The sequence below is a fragment of the Schistocerca americana genome, chromosome 5 (assembly GCF_021461395.2).
Source record: "Schistocerca americana isolate TAMUIC-IGC-003095 chromosome 5, iqSchAmer2.1, whole genome shotgun sequence".
NCBI classification, from domain to species: Eukaryota; Metazoa; Arthropoda; class Insecta; order Orthoptera; family Acrididae; genus Schistocerca; species Schistocerca americana.
In genome coordinates this window covers 596,741,019-596,761,272 of record NC_060123.1, presented here as the reverse complement: position 1 = coordinate 596,761,272, position 20,254 = coordinate 596,741,019, and positions in this window count along the sequence as shown.

Genomic DNA, 20,254 nt, shown 5'->3' with positions numbered 1-20,254 from the left:
CTATTGCATTGAAAGTAAGTTGTGGTGTCGGAATAATGCCATAATACCGGTAGGAAAAATATCCGCTATGCGTAAGATTGCTTCGTTTGCCGGAATAATGGTAAATAACAATAAAATATCAAAACTGACGAGGATATCAGTCGGGTCCACGCTCATTTCCTATAACTTGTCAGTGAAATGAGCTGAATTTTTAATATGAGTGTCCGTCCTATCAACGTAAGATTCTACGTCTACATCTACCTCCATACTCCGCAAGCCACCTGATGGTGTGTAGCGGAGGGTACCTTGAGTACCTCTATCAGTTCTCTCTTCTATTCCAGTCTCGTATTGCTCGTGGAAAGAAGGATTGTCGGTATGTTTCTGTGTGGACTCTAATCTCTCTGATTTTATCCTCATGGTCTTTTCGTGAGATATACGTAGGAGGGAGCAATATTCTGCTTGACTCTTCGGTGAAGGTATGTTCTCGAAACTTTAACAAAAGCCCGCACCGAGCTACTGAGCGTCCCTCCTGCAGAGTCCTCCACTGGAGTTTATCTATCATCCCCGTAACGCTCTCGCGATTACTAAATGATCCTGTAACGAAGCGCGCTGCTCTCCGTTGGATCTTCTCTATCTCTTCTATCAACGCTATCTGCTACGGATCCCACACTACTGAGCAGTATTCAAGCAGTGGGCGAACAAGCGTACTGTAACCTACTTCCTTTGTTTTCGGATTGCGTTTCCTTAGGATTCTTCCAATGAATTTCAGTCTGGGATCTGCTTTACCGACGATCAACTTTATATGATTATTCAATTTTAAATCACTCCTAATGCGTACTCCCAGATAATTTATGGAATTAACAGCTTCCAGTTGCTGACCTGCTATTTTGTAGTTAAATGATAAGGGACCTATCTTTATATGTATTCGAAGCGCATTACACTTGTCTAGATTGAGATTCAATTGCCATTCCCTGCACCATGCGTCAATTCGCTGCAGATCCTCCTGCATTTCAGTACAATTTTCCATTGTTACAACCTCTCGATACACCACAGCATCATCTGCAAAAAGCCTCAGTCAACTTCCGATGTCTTCCACGAGGTCATTTATGTATATTGTGAATGGCAACGGTCCTATGACACTCCCCTGCGGCACACCTGAAATCACTCTTACTTCGGAAGACTTCTCTCCATTGAGAATGACATGCTGCGTTCTGTTATCTAGGAACTCCTCAATCCAATCACACAATTGGTCTGATAGTCCATATGCTCTTACTTTGTTCATTAAACGACTATGGGGAACTGTATCGAACGCCTTGAGGAGGTCAAGAAACACGGCATCTACCTGGGAACCCGTGTCTATGGCCCTCTGAGTCTCGTGGACGAATAGCGCGAGCTGGCTTTCACACGACCGTCTCTTTCGAAACCCATGGTGATTCCTACAGAGTAGATTTCTAGTCTCCAGAAAAGTCATTATACTCGAACATAATACGTATTCCAAAATTCTACATCTATAGTTCTGCACATCCCTTCTTGAAAACGGGGATGACCTGTGCCCTTTTCCAGTCCTTTGGATCGCTACGCTCTTCTAGAGACCTACGGTACACCGCTGCAAGATGGGGGGCAAGTTCCTTTGCGTACTCTGTGTAAAATCGAACTGGTACCCCATCAGGTCCAGCGGCCTTTCCTCTTTTGGGCGATTTTAATTGTTTCTCTATCCCTCTGTCGTCTATTTTGACATCTACCATTTTGTCATCTGTGCGACAATCTAGAGAAGGAACTACAGTGCAGTCTTCCTCTGTGAAACAGCTTCGGAAAAAGACATTTAGTATTTCGGCCTTTAGTCTGTCATCCTCTGTTTCAGTACCATTTTGGTCACAGAGTGTCTGGACATTTTGTTTTGATCCACTTACCGTTTTGACATAAGACCAAAATGTCTTAGGATTTTCTGCCAAGTCAGTACACAGAACTTTACTTTCGAATTCATTGAACGCCTCTCGCATAGCCCTCCTCACACTACATTTCGCTTCACGTAATTTTTGTTTGTCTGCAAGGCTTTGGCTATGTTTATGCTTGCTGTGAAGTTCCCTTTGCGTCCGCAGCAGTTTTCTAACTCTGTTGTTGTACCACGGTGGCTCTTTTCCATCTCTTACGGTCTTGCTTGGCACATACTCATCTAACGCACATTGTACGATGGTTTTGAACTTTGTCCACTGATCCTCAACACTGTCTGTACTTGAGACAAAATTTTTGTGTTGAGCCGTCAGGTACTCTGTAATCTGCTTTTTGTCACTTTTGCTAGACAGAAAAATCTTCCAACCTTTTTTAATATTTCTATTTACGGCTGAAATCATCGATGCAGTAACCGCTTTATGATCGCTGATTCCCTGTTCTGCGTTAACTGTTTCAAATGGTTCGGGTCTGTTTGTCAACAGAAGGTCTAATATGTTATCACCACGAGTCGGTTCTCTGTTTAACTGCTCAAGGTAGTTTTCAGATAAAGCACTTAAAAAAATTTCACTGAATTCTTTGTCCCTGCCACCCGTTATGAACGTTTGAGTCTCCCAGTCTATATCCGGCAAATTAAAATCTCCACCCAGAACTATAACATGGTGGGGAAATCTACTCGAAATATTTTCCAAATTATCCTTCATGTGCTCAGCCACAATAGCTGCTGAGCCAGGGGGCCTATAGAGACATCCAATTACCATGTCTGAGCCTGCTTTAACCGTGACCTTCACCCAAATTATTTCACATTTCGGATCTCCGTCAATTTCCTTCGATACTATTGCACTTCTTATCGCTATAAACACGCCTCCCCCTTCACTGTCCAGCCTGTCTCTGCGGTATACATTCCAATCTGAGTTTAGGATTTCATTACTGTTTACGTCTGGTTTCAGCCAACTTTCTGTCCCTAGTACTATATGGGCACTGTGACCGTTTATTAATGAGAGCAGTTCTGGGACCTTTCTATAGACGCTCCTGCAGTTTACTATTAGCACATTAATATTGTTATTCGCTGTTGCATTTTGTGCCTCAGGAGGCGTCTTGTCGGGCCTAGGGAGGGAATTCTCTAACCTAAAAAACCCACATGTGCACTCCACACGTACTCCGCTACACTTGTAGCCGCTTCCGGCGTGTAGTGCACGCCTGACCTATTCAGGGGGACCCTACATTTCTCCACCCTATAGCGGAGGTCGAGAAATTTGCACCCCAGATCTCCGCAGAATCGTCTGAGCCTCTGGTTTAAGCCCTCTACTCGGCTCCAAATCAGAGGACTGCGATCGGTTCTGGGAACAATACTACAAACAGTTAGTTCAGATTCCACTCCGCGAGCGAGGCTTTCCGCCTTCACCAACTCCGCCAACCGCCTGTATGAACTGAGGATGACCTCTGAACCCAGACGGCAGGAGTCATTGGTGCCGACATGAGCAACAATTTGCAGTCGGGCGCACCCAGTGCTCTCTATCGCCGCCGGCAGAGCCTCCTCCACATCTCGGATGAGACCCCCCGGCAAACCGAGCGAGGTGGCGCAGTGGTTAGCACACTGGACTCGCATTCAGGAGGACGACGGTTCAATCCCGTCTCCAACCATCCTGATTTAGGTTTTCCGTGATCTCCCTAAATCGTTTCAGGCAAATGCCGGGATGGTTCCTTTGAAAGGGCACTGCCGATTTCCTTCCCAATCCTTCCCTAACCCGAGCTTGCGCTCCGTCTCTAATGACCTCGTTGTCGACGGGACGTTAAACACTAACTACCTACCTACCGCCCGGCAAGCAGACAGAGTGAACACTGGCCTTCTTCCCCGACCTTTCCGCTATTTCCCTATGGGGCTCCTTCACCCGCCTAACGTTGGAGCTCCCAATAACTAATAAACCCCTCCTCCCGTGTGCCTGCTCGGACCTTGCTGAGGGAGCGGCCACATGTCCTCTCACAGGCAGAGCGGGCAATGCCACACGGCCAGCCTCCACATTGACCCTCCGCCTCGTGCGCCGTGAACGTCGCTAAACCCGCCAATCCCCTTCGGGAGAGGGTGGCCCAACCGCGCCCGGTACCCGCGAAGATGTCTCGACAGCAGGGACAGTGGGTGAAGCATGTAACACCTGGGGTGTACCATGCGACGCACCAGACTCCCCACTGCCGCTACACTCCGAGGCAGCAGCCTGAAGACGACTGACCGCGGCCATCAACACGTTCAGCTGTTCGCGAACAGTGGCCAACTCCTCCTGCGTCCGTACACAGCAGTCACACATCCTATCCATCCTAAGAAATCAATTTACTGTAGAGAGTTAATCAACTTTTAACTAGACTGCTAATTCACTAAAGGCGGGTGATTGTTGACTAAACTGTGGTTGCTAGACACTTCTTGTAGAAAACAATGAAAATAGCACTACCTGTCTCTGGACTGTATTGAAAACAAACACTAGCACTATTGGCACTATGGTTAACTAAAGGGACTCTGTTTGACTGTATTCAAAACAAACACGAAATCTATGGAACACTATTACTAGCACTCGACAATTACAGCTTCTTAAAAGCAAAAACACACGGAAGAAGAAGTAACAAGTAAGAAAAATACAGTTAATACTTAAATTAACGTAGCTCACTGCACAGCAGACGTGAAGCAGACGGCAGTTACGACGACACTTGCAGCAATGAGGCAAGGTGTCTAGCTAACTCGTGGGTGGGTCCGCCTACAGCGCTCAACGGAACCTCAGGTTACTTTGGGTGCTTTCGTGAAGAACGGCTATACTAGCAAAGATATAGATCAAGCACTTCGCTCTAGGCAGAGAATCAGGAGCAACGACGAACAACAGTCGTCCAACGGCAATGTTTTCCTTCCGATTATTAGTAAGGTCACAGATCGCATAGGGAAAGTGTTAAGCAAGTATGGGGTGGAAACTGTTTTCAGACCAACCAGGAAAATAAAAGAATACTTAAGACCTGCAAAAGGTGCACAAAACCCTTTGGTTACACCGAGGGTATATAAAATTCCTTGTGGTTGTGGGCAGGTGCATATCGGTAGCACAAAGAGAAGCGTGGACACCCGTCTTGTTGAACATAAGAGCAATTGCCGCCTTGGTCACACGGATAAATCGGTCGTAGAAGAACATGTTTACCAGAAAGGTGATAATGAAATTAAGCCGTGTGGTGTAAGGCGAACTGTCGCAGTTCGTGCGGCTCCCTCCGTCGGAGGTTCGAGTCTTCCCTCGGGCATGGGTGTGTGTTTTGTCCTTACGTAAGTTAGTTTAAGTTAGATTAAGTAGCGTGTAAGCCTAGGGCCCGATGACCTCAGCAGTTTGATCCCATAGGTACTTACCACAAATTTCCAAATCATGAAATAAAATTCGCCGGCTGCTGTGGCCGAGCGTTTATAGGCGTTTCAGTTCGGAACCGTGCTGCTGCTCCGGTTGCAGGTTCGAATCCTGCCTTGGGCATGGAAGTGTGTGATGTCCTTAGGTTAGTTAGGTTTAAGTAGTTCTAAGTCTAGGGGACTGATGACCTCAGATGTTAAGTCCTATAGTGTTTAGAGCCATTTGAACCATTTAAATAAAATTCAGCGAGACGAGCCGTTTTATCTAAAACCACGCATTATTATGGGCGCATGTATACAGAGGCTATCGAGATTGATAAACACAGTAATAATTTTAATAGGAAAGACGAAGAAGTTAAACTGGATGAAATTTGGATGTCAGCGTTGCACCGGAAGCGTGAAGATCAATTACCTTCAATCGAGAATGTTGGCAATACCAGAGACAGACTGATAGCCGCCGCCACGTGATGGACAGTGGCGCCCTCTGTACTGCCTATATAATCAGCGCTTCTACGAGTTCTCTTCGCAGTTCACCGCTTTACCTCCGAGGATGTCTCCCGCAGTCGAAGACGAAGCGTCAGGAGAGAGTTTTATACATCGACCACGGCGTATCAGCCCGGAAATTTTAAGTGTCTACCATTCTCTGTTTTGTGTAGAACAGTGACATTGTTTTCAGTTTTGTGTACTACATGCTTTTCGTCCCTGAATTGTGTAGCAAAAGTCGGTGGGTCACTTTTGTCAGTGACACAACCTTCTGTATATCATGGACATGTTTGAATATACCTCACATCGTCAGATAATACGATATGAAAATTAAAAAAAAAATTAATAACTTCCTACAAAACTTTCTAAAATTTTCAAAAATTTTCTGTGCATTGTCTGAATCGCATTTAATATTCTCTTTCGGATCACACGTAGTATTACAAATCCACTATTAGTGTACCACAGCACTGCATCGTCAATAACATTATTATATTAACTTTTCAGTTGAGATTTGCTATTTACATCCATGCTATCTGTGACATCAATTGAAACAAAAATCCTGCATAGCCTAGTAAAAAAATATGTCCACGCTATCGTTTTCGTTACAATCAGTAACTGCAAGCAGAGATGTGGTAAATTTTTATTGTTGAATGTGACTGAGACAACATATAGGAAATTTCTGAAAGTCATAAAAAATTTTAGAGGAATTTTTTTAATTTTATAACTTTATATTTGATTATCTGCGTATGTTTTTCTATCTGTTGATCCAATGTCAAATTTATTGTAGTCATTGCACTGTACTTTATAAATGCTTGATTGGCTAGTGGGTATTGGGTCAGACTTATGTGCTATATTGGATTGCACTGTATTACTAGACCGCAAACCAATTTTTATTCCTTTTTTATGAAATACGTAGCTAATCTTGTCAGATACGTGCCTGGTATGTGGTAAGTCAGCAAATTTTTGTTTGCGTTTTTTCTATCATTTATTAATGTCATTTCTATCTTACTTATTTATAGTTTTTATTTTTCTTGTTTCTATAGATTTTACTAACTAAATCAGTGTCGTATTTGTTTGCTATTGGTATGTGTGTTCAAGATAGTTAGCTCTAGTTCAGTATCCTTATAAGATAGTAGTTAGCTGGATATTCTGTCTGTTATAGTACAGAAAAGTCACTTTTACGTGTTGTGGGACGAGGTAATGCAATTTATCCCATTAGCCATGGTTAGTTTTCGGAAAACCTTAAATATATGAGCTCCAATTTCATTGTGGATAGTAATATCTAAAAAGCAAATGTTTTTCTCTATTTCAAACTCAGTGGGGAACTGTACGTCACTGTGAAGTTTGTTGAATTTGTAACGTAGTTTGGATGCTTCTCCTTTTGCCCCACTGAACAAAATAACTGTGTCACTTACTTGGTTCAAAATTGTTCAAATGGCTCTGAGCGGTATGGGACTTAACATCTGTGCGACCTTCACTCTTCGTTAAGTACTTTCAAATTTTCGTACTTGTAAGGAGTGTTGAAAATCAAATGGCGTTTCATCGACAACTGCCGTCCTCATTCGACGTCCCCACATTTGTGCTCCCTCCTCGGCTTCGAGAAAATGCGACTTTCATCTCACCATGGCCTCTGCTCGGTGCTAACGGTATGCAGTTGTCCGTCCCGTCTGAATTTGTTTCTGGTTCTGTTGCTTTCGCGCTTGGTCGCATTTGAATTTGTTTCCTGGGCGCCTCCTCCAATTTCTTCTCCATACGCGTGTTGATCGCTTCCTGTGGCGATTTAAACGAAAGGAGAGTCTGGACCTCTTCAGTCTCGCTCATTGGGATTGCAGTTGTTACCAACGAACCAGTCCTTAATTTGCGCAGCTCAGATTCTAATTTGTCCATGGCTTCACGTATTTTTGGGTCGATGCGCTCCTCCGCGACATTTTGCCGCTTTTCTACTCTTTCGACCTTCTTGTTCAAATTGATCACCGCCTCTCGTCCTAGCAATCCTGTGCCTTTATTCGCTTTCGATGCTTCAGCTACTACTCATCTTGCTAAACTTGTAACTGTCTTGGTACTCTCTGCCGTCTTCTTAGCATCATGTGCAATCTTTAAACCTTTCATTGCTTTGGTGTTTACTTTATGTAGATTTTCCTAGAGTTTATTTGCCCATGACTTGTGTTCCTATCGCATCTGATTTCCATGAGCAGCAATATTTTTTATGTAACTCCTCAGGCTTTCCCGGCGAGATCTTGACACGTGGAATAACCGGGTCTACTATCGGATGTTTGAGTCGCCAGAGCGACACAAACATCCGGCAGTAGACCCGATTAGTACACATGTCAATATTTTTCATATCCGTCCTCGCCTCATTATTATCTCGTACCAACTCATTAATTTTGTCCTCCAATTTCCTCTCCATACCCATTAAAAAAGCACCCACATTGAAGTCCTCTTCCTTTTCTTCAGTACCGTGATCGTCCGAATTCATACATGTATTCTGCGGTGTTGTATCCGCAATAATGTGTTCTGATATTACCCTGTCTTCTCTGTCCGGATTTCTAATAAGCACCTCTGCTTCGATATGTTGTGGTACGCTCACATCTTCTATCACAAGCGTTCTGACACTGTCTGTCCCCTCAAGAAAAACAATATCGCTTTCGTCTCCCTGATTTCCTTGTTGCACGTCATCGTTGATGCTCTCACCGTTCAACAGCAACGCCTCCCTACGTTCAAACTGTGCCTGAACCGCTACATTGCTCTCTTCCTCCATGACGTAAGCTTTATTTTGCCGCTCCCAGTCTACTTGTCTAGCCCTACATCTCGTTATCATTCAAATTCTCTATCAACAACAGACTTCAATTATCCGTGCAACACGTGGACAACCGTATTATCTAACTCACAAGATATTTGCAATACAATAGAATGACAATAGTACACAAGATTCAGAATCAAAAACAACCAAATACAAAGAAAAGACAATAGTAAACACCACAAGAATAATACGTCAACGCCGTTAGCAACGACGGGAAAACGGTTGACAAATGGCACAGAAGTCACTGACACAAATGCACTGTAAATAAACAAATAAACACATAAACAACACAAGCAGAGCATTAAATATCTACATCATAGCCTACTAATGAACCATATTATCTTTTTCTTTTGTTTTTTATTTCCTCATAATGTGGACCTGTTAGGGGAAGTACGCAAACTGACAGCACCACAGAAGTGCCAAGGACGTAGACACTGACAGCAGTTCGCCAATTGCAAGCTTGCTACTCTCTTTTTGAATCTGGAATGGCAAGGTAATGTTAATCAGAACACAGGGAGAAACTGTGATCTAAATGACAATAGATTTATTCATCCTTAACATCACAAGACGACAAAAATGACTAAGAAACGTCACACAAATATTTTATTTGACAAACGCTTTTACTAACATGGGGTCTGTGGTGGAAAAAGTGATCAGCTGGGAATCGACACACAACACTAACCGAAACACTAATCGCTTTGTCTGACTTCATACACGTGAATCCGGCGTATGGCATAACAACTACCCCCCAATCAAGCATCTGTACTACACCATTCCAAAAAGAAAAACGAAATAACAGGGAGCTAAGAAACATATATTGGAGCCCTACGCCGTAGCAGCGAATACTTTACCCTCCTGCTGGTCATGGCGGCACAACACGATGCCCGCATCTCGTGGTCGTGCGGTAGCGTTCTCGCTTCCCACGCCCGGGTTGCCGGGTTCGATTCCCAGCGGGGTCAGGGATTTTCTCTGCCTCGTGATGGCTGGGTGTTGTGTGCTGTCCTTAGGTTAGTTAGGTTTAAGTAGTTGTACGTTCTAGGGGACTGATGACCATAGATGTTAAGTCCCATAGTGCTCAGAGCCATTTGAACCACAACACGATGCGTTCGGCGACTGAAGTAATGGATGATCGTAATCTGTTATTAATGGCGCGCGCCCGAAAAATGCAAGTACGCGGTCTCGTGTTCAGTTAATTCTGAACGCAGGTACTGAAACCCCGGTGGATTCCAGTGTGCAGGTGGACCCGTTTGCTGGTCTGCCAAACCATTTTGACTCCGTGCGACGACTATGCGTGACGGAATATGTCAAATGTTTAGACGGCCAACTCAAGACAAATAAGTACGCCTACGCATCACCCATTGTGTGCATGATGCTAGAAGCAGTGCCTCTGACGGTTCAGAAGGTGACTGGCACAGGCTCCAAGTGGTACACTAGCAAAGGACAAAAAAAATGGTTCAAATGGCTCTGAGCACTATGGGACTCAACTGCTGAGGTCATTAGTCCCCTAGAACTTAGAACTAGTTAAACCTAACTAACCTAAGGACATCACAAACATCCATGCCCGAGGCAGGATTCGAACCTGCGACCGTAGCGGTCTTGCGGTTCCAGACTGCAGCGCCTTTAACCGCACGGCCAGGCAAAGGACACAAGTCTCACCGTTTAGGTAGAGACCTGCAGTTCTTTACTAGCGAAGCACCAGTACATGAGTGATCGTCTCTTTCTGTCCGCTTTCCCCCTCAGATCGGCAGCAAAAGCCCATTTACATCTTAGACTTCCCCCACTTTAGCACAAGCCAATCACGAGCTGGAGCGCGGCATTCGAAGCTCAGAGAGTGCACCTTGCTGTGCATACATCGATTTGCTCAATCACAGACTTTAAAATCTGTGATTCAGCTTCGCTGCCTCTTTCGCACGCATTTACCCATGTCTTTTGCTAACAACATGACAAGGATGGAACCACACCCCTCCATAAAAAGCTTGTTATCCTGTTGAGTCCATTTCAAAGTTTCCAAAGAATGGCCATAAACTTGCTAAAAGTCTCGCGCTTTCACAATTATGTTTTGTAACAGAGTCTAGACGTCTGGGTGCCAGTGACCTGTCCCGCGGAAATTCGCAGAACGCTCACAGATGTTTTGTCAGCTTCCTGTCTAACAAGGGCCCATCTACATTAGGGTGTCCATTCGTCCCGTTTTTCCCGGGATAGTCGCGTTTTTTTACCAAAATGCCCCGCTGTCCTGAAAGTTTTCTTGGGGACGCTCAAATGTCCCGCTTTCTTATGATTCAGCTTGGCTAGAGTATTTTACGCTACTAGTTGTTTGACTTGCTATTATCTGCGCAATTATTTACGCTAGGAAGCGTGTGATGACTTTCAGCATACTCCAAAAATGTACAGAACTGTCAAAAATCGCAAGTAATTTTAAACGCACTATAGGTTACGAATAACAACGAAGATTCTTCTCTCCTAAATCGTTCCACTGAATCCGTCCTTTCGGTCCAGACATACTCTACACCACTGATACTTGCTCCCTGGCTTTCGTCACCACACTGTCAATGTTTTGTACTGTGCAATCACTGTTTCGTTATGTCAAAACGAAATGTAATTTTAACAGCAATATAAAAAGCGAGTTTCATTTCACCACTGGTAGTGAAGAAACTGCAGAATGTACATTGTGAAGATCAAAATTTGTTATTGGTCGTGGCGGAAGGTCTGACATTCTGAATCACATTAAGACGAAGAAACATCGCATGAGTGATCAAACGAAAAGAGCAAATAAATGCGTGAGTGACTACTATGTAAACTTAAAATCAGTAACAGAAATGGATAGGCAGTTGGCAGCACAAGAAGCTACGTTTGCATACCACAGTGCAATGCATAACCATAGCTTTGAATCAATGGACTGTACTACAGCAGTTGTTAAAAAACTTTTCAATCCTAAATTCACACGTGGACACACAAAATGTAATGCAGTCATTTCAAATGTTATTGCGCCGTATGCAGCTCAGCAGGTTTTAAATGAACTGAAAAGTGCTCGATTCATTTCTGTAATGATTGATACATCGAATCATCTGGATTTGAAGTTACTTCCCTTCCTTATCAGGTATTTTCAGCCTGAAAATGGCATCAAGGTGAAAGTGCTCGGATTGGTTAATTTAGCTGGAGAAACTTCAGATTTACTTCAGAATTATGTGCTGGAGGCTTTAAAGAAATATGATCTTGAGGGAAAGGTGATTGCAGTTTCTGCAGGCAACACTAACACCAATTTGGGTGGTAAGCAGAGGAAAGGAAAAAACAATTTGTTCTATAAACTGCAACAGAACACAGTGAATAATATAGTTGTGTTGGATGTCCAGCACATGTGGTGCACAATTCCTTACAAACTGGCTCAGATTGCTTACCCATCGACTGCCAATTAATTGTAAACAAAATCTACCAGCATTTCCACATATACAGGGTGTTACAAAAAGGTAGGTCAAACTTTCAGGAAACATTCCTCACACATAAAGAAAGAAAATATGTTATGTGGACATGTGTCCGGAAATGCTTACTTTCCATGTTAGAGCTAATTTTATTACTTCTCTTCAAATCACATTAATCACGGAATGGAAACATACAGCAACAGGAAGTACCAGCGTGACTTCAAACACTTTGTTACAGGAAATGTTCAAAATGTCCTCCGTTAGCGAGGATACATGCATCGACCCTCCGTCGCATGGAATCCCTGATGCTCTGATGCAGCCCTGGAGAATGGCGTACTTTATCACAGCCGTCCACAATACGAGCACGAAGAGTCTACATTTGGTACCGGGGTTGCGTAGACAAGAGCTCTCAAATGCCTCCATAAATGATAGTCAAGAGGGTTGAGGTCAGGAGAGCGTGGAGGCCATGGAATTGGTCCGCCTCTACCTATCCATCGGTCACCGAATCTGTTGTTGAGAAGCGTACGAACACTTGGACTGAAATTTGCAGGAGCTCCATCGTGGATGAACCACATGTTGTGTCGTACTTGTAAAGGCACGTGTTCCAGCAGCACAGGTAGAGTATCCCGTATGAAATCATGATAACGTGCTCCATTGAGCGTAGGTGGAAGAACAAAACTAAAATGAGCTCTAACATGGAAATTAAGCGTTTCCGGACACATGTCCACATAACATCTTTTCTTTATTTGTGTGTGAGGAATGTTTCCTGAAAGTTTGGCCGTACCTTTTTGTAACACCCTGTATACAGTAAGGGTTGAATCTCTGAAGTCATTCTGTAAGTTTACTGAAACTGAATACAAAACTGTACTTGGGCACAGCAAGACAAGGTGGCTATCTCTGCTACCAGCTTTGGAAAGAATTGTAGAGATATTTCCTGCTTTGAAATCATATTTCATTTCCCTTGATAAGTGTCCTGTTATCCTTAAACAATTCTTTGATAACCCTGTGTGTATTGTTCTTCTACATTTTCTTGTTAGCCAGCTAAAACCTTTCTCCACAACAATTAAATGGATTGAGAAACAAGAAATCACAATAGCGGAAGTTTATCAAGGAATAGACTAATTATTGGGCAAATTACAATGTAGAAAATCTGAAAGATTTCTTACATCCTTTGTACATGAGGCTCTAAGAAACCTGGAAGAAGAGGGTGAAATTACTGTAGAACAATTTCATATTCATGCTGACATCTTCTATGACTCTTGCACTGAGTATATTAAAGAATGGTGTTTACCATTTCTCACACCTTTTAAAGCATTTGACCGGGTTAATACTGAAAAGGAGCAGCTACAGTGGAAGGATATTCAGGACTGTTGTGTTTTTGTTAAAAGTATTGTACCAAATTTTCCTGTTGATGAAGACGAACTGTTCGATGATTTTTCATGTGCACAGAACTTCATAAAAAGTGAAGAAGGAGGCAAAGAAAGTGTTAGTGCAACGTGGTGTACTATATTCGCTTATTTCAAAAGTAAAAACATTAACACGAAAAACATGATTGATTTGGTGGAGTTTTGTCTGGCAATTCGTGGGTCAAATGCTGCTGTGGAACGTGTGTTTTCGTTAGTGAACTCTTTGTGGTCAGATGAAAAAAACAGAATGAAAGTTGAAACAGTGAGGGCCTTGCTCATTGTCAAAACACACTTTAATGGTGTATCGTGTACTGACTTTTATGATACAATTCAAACGAAAATGCACTTCTTGATAAAGTATATAAAAATCAAAAGTACGGTGCTAGTGTGGCAGAATAATTGTAAAAAGTGATTTGGGATGATCTGAGTGCACGTTGTAAAGGTAAACTTGTATGTGTATTAAATTTAGTCAATACAATATTTATGTCCCGTTTTGTTTTTTCTTCATTGTCCCAGGTTTTTCTCTAATTTATTTTAAATGTCCCCTTTTTCAATGAAAATGAAATGGACACCCTAATCTACATCTACACCTACATCTACATACATACTCCGCAAGCCACCATACGGTGCTTGGCGGAGGGCACCTCGTACCACAACTAGCATCTTCTCTCCCTGTTCCACTCCCAAACAGAACGAGGGAAAAGTGACTGCCTATATGCCTCTGTACGAGCCCTAATCTCTCATATCTTATCTTTGTGGTCTTTCGGCGAAATATAAGTTGGCGGCAGTAAAATTGTACTGCAGTCAGCTTCAAATACTGGTTCTCTAAATTAACTCAGTAGCGATTCACGAAAAGAACGCCTCCTTTCCTCCAGAGACTCCCACCCTAGTTCCTGAAGCATTTCCGTAACACTCGCGTGATGATCAAACCTACCAGTAACAAATCTATCAGCCTGCCTCTGAACTGCTTCTATGTCCTCCCTCAATCCGACCTGACAGGAAAAGAACAGGTCGTATTAGTGTTTTACAAGCGGTCTCCTTTACAGATCAACTACATGTTCTCAAAATTCTACCAATGAATCGAAGACGACTATCCGCCTTCCCCACTACTGCCATTACATGCTTGTCCCACTTCATATCGCTCTGCAATGTTACGCCCAAATATTTAATCGACGTGACTGTATCAAGCGCTACACTACTGATGGAGTATTCAAACATTATGGGATCCTTTGTCCAATTCATCTGCATTAATTTACATTTATCTATATTTAGAGTTAGTTGCCATTCTTTACACCAATCACAAATCCTGTCCAAGTCAACTTGTATCGTCCTACAGTCACTCGACGACGACACCTTCCCGTACACCACAGCATCATCAGCAAACAGCCGCACATTGCTATCCACCCTATCCAAAAGATCGTTTAAGTAGATAGAAAACAACAGCGGACCTACCACACTTCCCTGGGGCACTCCAGATGATACCCTCACCTCCGATGAACACTCGCGATCGAGGACAACCTTATTGCCGGTCTACAATGCGCTGGCCATTGCAGCGGCGACTTCTCAGCGCTAGTCAGTCTACCTGGACGTGGCTGCCTCCCGACCGGCGCACAATGAGACCACGGAACTGGGCTGTCCGGAAATGTTTCCGCCCAGGTTCCGCAGAAAAAACGTGCTTCCCTAAGCCCACTATCGCCGTGCTTTTACTGCAGTCGTTTAAATCGGCACCCTGTTCCTTTGAACGAAGGTAAAGCTTTCTGTTATTCCTTCCCTGGAGCACGCAAGCAAGAGCATTAACTACTCTGTCCACCATTTCATCATGATGTATGAAGTTAACTCGTAATGAATATTATCTTCCCTAAGAACATGAACCGGCATAACTCTAAATTAGAAGTGAGAGTGCCCTGCAAACTGTCGCACAATCTGATCCAAAATATCGCCACACATCTATTGACCACTATATGTTAGGCGGACTGGAGAGAATAAAAGGAGATGAGGAGTATTGTGCTGTCAGCAGAGAATCGGCGACAGCAGAATTGGTGACTCATGAGAGCTAAATGATGTGGAACGTGGACAATTCACTGGATATTACCTGGGTAACAAATCCATCAGGCACATTTCAGCCCTTCTAAAGCTGCCCTGACGAGTCTTGGTGATGCGATTATGAAATGGAAACGTGTAGAAACAACTACAGCTAAAACGAGACCAGGCATAGCTCTCATACTGTCGGACAGCGACTGTCGATCACTGTGGGGAGTGTTTGTAAAACATCTCATCAAATCATCGGAAGTTACATACTGCCAACAGTCCAGTTAGCAGACAATCTGTGTAGGGAGTGAGAAAAATGGGGTACATTTGACGATAGTCTCCTCATAGGCCACAAATTTCTGCAGTCAATACTAAGTGACGCTGGAGGCCTTGTAATGATTGGAAACGAGTGATTTTGAGGAATGAACCACGCTATCACACTCTAACCTGTCTCAGTCCGATGGAGGGTTTTGGGTTTGGCTAATGCCTCGAGAATGTTACCTGCCATTATGTGTAGTGCCAACAGTCAAGTGAGCAGGAGGCTGTGTGATAGTATCGGCGCGTTTTTTCGTGTTTGGGGTGTGGTCCCCTTGTGCTTAAGATAATAGTAGGTGGGAAAGGATATCAGCACGTGATTCAGAACTGTATACTGCGCACAGTAGAGGAACTGTTCGGAGACGATGATTGATTTTATCGTATTACAGTGCACCCTGTCATACAGCAGCTTCCGTGAGATAAAGATTTGTGAACAATAACATTCCTGAAATGGACTGGCCTGCTTAGAATCCCGAGGTGAGTCCAATGGAAAACCTTTGGAATGAGTTAGAACATTGACTTTGTTCAATACCCCTGTGCCAAGGATCACTACCCGCTCTGGTTTCGCCTCTTGAGAAAGAATTGACTGCCATTCCTCCACACTAACATTCAGATATCACAATGAAAGTTTCGCTAGTGGAGTTCAAGCAATCAAAAGGTGAAAGGTGGGCACACCCCCATATTAACGTTCACTAATACTAGTATTTTTTACCAGTAGTGTACGTACTACAGTAGCGACAAAATGTTTCCATTAACAGAGCATTAAATGTCGCCCATCTTTAGGGTGTTAGGTGATCTGTTTTGACAACGCATATATGCCTACAAGGGGGGAGATAATAGATTTTGGGAATAATGTTTCAAATCATCATTAATTTTTTACATGACATACGCAGTCATTTTCTGTCACAGCTTGCAAGAACAAAACCACGAGAGACGTTGTTAAATTCTGTGTTCAGCCCTATGTGAGAGAAGCGTATATTTTGATTATGTCACTTCTTATTGATGAATTATTGCAATCTCATGCTGATCTGATAATTCACATACTTTTATATCAAGGTATTTGTATGAGCCGACCAGTTCTGACTGTGGCTGAATGATACTGTAGTCATAAGGTATTACGTGCAACATTTTAACATCTCTGGAAATTTAAAGAATGTTGCCCATCTTTACGTCAGTTTGAAACGTGACCAATATCTCGTGGGGACTTCCACAACATTTGTCCACACATTACTTCATTTTAAATCTACGAAAAATTAAAATTTACAATTAATATTGTCTTCAGGGCTGTAGCGGCACCACCGTTTAGGATAGGGAAAGTTAGCTTTATGCGATATTATGAACACAAGTTACAGCCAGTTGCCGGCCAGATTGCAGTAAGTTACGCATGACAACGGTTGTGAAGTCGAATAGAGGCCACAGGATTGTAAAATTGCTGAAAGAGTATGCGTAGCTTTTTTTTTTGCCATGTCACAAGTCGCAGGCAGAAGGGGTCCACTGGCCAACCCAGCATGTTATCAGGACGTGACGCGAAGCGGCGCGCTTGGGAAAACAGAGGCGCACAGCTGAGTATAAATAGGTACCGTTTCCTAACGAAATTCATTCAAATGTGGCAGATCTCCTGGACGGTGGGACATGTTACACCACCGGCTACACACAGCAGAAAATGGGGCGCCAGCGTTCCAGTCCACAGCGAGTCGTTGGTTCGACGCCCTGAAGCCGATGTGGGGTCTGTAGCCAGCTACTGTGGGCAATCGTCCTGACTTCCAATGATGCATCCCGAGGCGAGGGCCGCAGATTTGGACGCCGGGTCATGGGCGCTTGTCGTCGCCACGATCTCAGCCATGCCGGTGAGAAGAAGCAGCAGCTGGCTGGCCGCCTGTGGCTCACACTGAGCAGCGCTGAGTCGGCAGGAACGCAGACCGCTGAGCCAACTGTCGACGCATCCTGACGCCGCCACAATTCTGCGGCTTTCCAAGGCCAGCACAATACAGCATTGTGTTGCACGAGCCACTGGGGTGCTTCCTCAGCATTGCGGGGTCTTGTGAAGCAGACAAAGAGCAACGAGGGCACTGTAGTTCGAAACAATAAATCACTTGGAAAGTTATTGCTGAGTTTTAATACAGTGCCTTCTACCTCTTCCCACCACATTCGGTGTCTGACACCACTACAGGGCCATAAATATACAACATTAACAGGAAGATTCCTAGCACAATTCGCTGAGGAACATCTGAAGTTACTTCTACGTCTCTTGAACCTAAATCTGGTCCCTGAATTGCTTCTATGTCTCTCTTTACTTCTGCCTGGTGGGATGGCAAGCATAGGTCGCATAAGCGTCCTGTACGTGGTTTCCTGTATAGGCGAGCTGCACTTTTGCCAGATGATCTTAGAAGAGTCTGCAGTCAGCCATATACCTTCACTAGAACTGATGTTACATCTCCGTCCCACTTCGTTTCACAATGTAATGCCTACATATTTAATCAATGTGACTAGGACAAGCAGATACAATGAATACTGTATTCAAATACTACGAGTTTCTCCTACCCATGGCATTAACTTGACATTTATAAATATCCAAAGGTAGCTGCATCTCATCAAACAGAGATTCAGCCCAAGTTATTCTCAAGCTACACAGTCACTCAATACTGGCACTTTCCCCTAAATTTGGATGACAAAATAAGATTCCAGTTCAGAGGGATGTAGCAGCAGTATTGGTCTTATCTGAAAGGTACAACTGAGCAAATGGGACCTAAGCGCAAGGATACTCTGGAATTTTCATTCCGCAAAGCGTTTATTTCCTTAAACAAACGGAAAGTGTTATGTAGGGCCAAACTTACTCTTTCGGTTTTGAAACATACTTCATTTGTAGTGGATTTGACAAAAACGAAGATCATTCAACAATTAAGTAATCGTATATGGTGAAGGGAACACCTAATGCATGGACTTTTTGTAAGTGGTAGTTGGAAACCTTCTGAAGACTGTGAGTTATTTGTTCAATTAATATTCACGTAAATACAGCGTCTAAGGTCCTAGTAATGATGAAGAGCACGCACCAAGCGTTGTGATCCGGTTTTTGCTGACAGAAACGTACGACTATCAGAAGCATTCTCTTAGTTGAAGAAACAATATGACAGCAGTTGCATAACCATGTGAGTTTTTACTTGTGGATGGAAAAGTAAAATTGGCAGCAAAAGCATAACAGACAGACCACGGTCTGAGCATTGGTAGCGGTATGGACTTGAGCTTTGCGAGCTCGTATTGATTAACGTGTCCAAGAACACCGACGCCTTATAGTTGAAAAAATTTCTGAAAAATGACGATCACTCAAAACAAGCTTAATTACTGTAGGACTTGAGCAAGATTGGTTCACTGAGGGCTTGCCGTTCATCATAAATAAAAGAGACTTCACATTTGCACCGAGCACAAAATTAGTTTCAGTAGCCAAGAAGTAAAGCTCCGCCAATTTCTTTTTAATTGTAGATTAATTTGAGGCTATCCGACCATCTGACTCATATGTGCAAGCTTTACACAGAGAACACATTTCGTTATGGAGTAAATCTAAACATGTGCCTCATACGAACATGCGCTCTCTTACACCTTCCAAGTTATTCAGTTGAAAAATTGATATAGTAAGAGCACGAGACAAATTACTTCGTTTTATTGACCCTTTAGCAAGTAACACAATTCCCTAACAACGGCTAAATTCATCAAGTCTAACATCAACAGTTTTGCACGTTTCACATTCACACTCAAGTAATCAATGCTATGCTGTGTTTCCACATCAGTTAAATAGGTAACCATTAACGTCGGAATCCTTTTCATTTACGTTCTACTTTCAGTATGTTCCTCCTGGAAAATCATTAATTCACAAACACTACAGGGTTTCAGTCATAAATCTCATAATTAATCCCGCGTGCCTTCCTACGCAATTACTCAAACAATACTCCAATGAACCGACGCAATGCTTTCAACCAATTGGACCAAATTAGAGATAACTTTAAAACTATGGCAGCCACAGCTAAAATAATTACCCATAATTGATTGACCTTTCAAACAGCATAGCCGGCCACTGTCACCGCGCGGTTCTAGGCGCTTTAGTCCGGAATCGCGCTGCTGCTACAGTCGCAGGATCGAATCCTGTCTTGGGCATGGACATGTGCGATGTCCTTAGGTTAGTTAGGTTTAAGTAGCTCTAAGTCTAGGGAACTGATGGCCTCAGATGTTTTGTTAAAAGTATTGTACCAAATTTTCCTGTTGATGAAGACGAACTGTTCGATGAATTTTCATGTGCACAGTCCCATAGTACTTAGAGCCATTTGAACCATACAGTATAACTCGAGTGTTTACATACAGGTGATAAAATTTTTAAAATAGGTAACTGAATGAAAAATCCAATAGTCCGCAATAGCGGTATTTATTGAAGTCGATTAGAGACTCACACAACCAGTTTCGCAAACGCAGTTCCTCTGCAGGGCACTGGCAGAGCACTTCTCTTAGCTTCCGTGTTACCCGCGTTAGT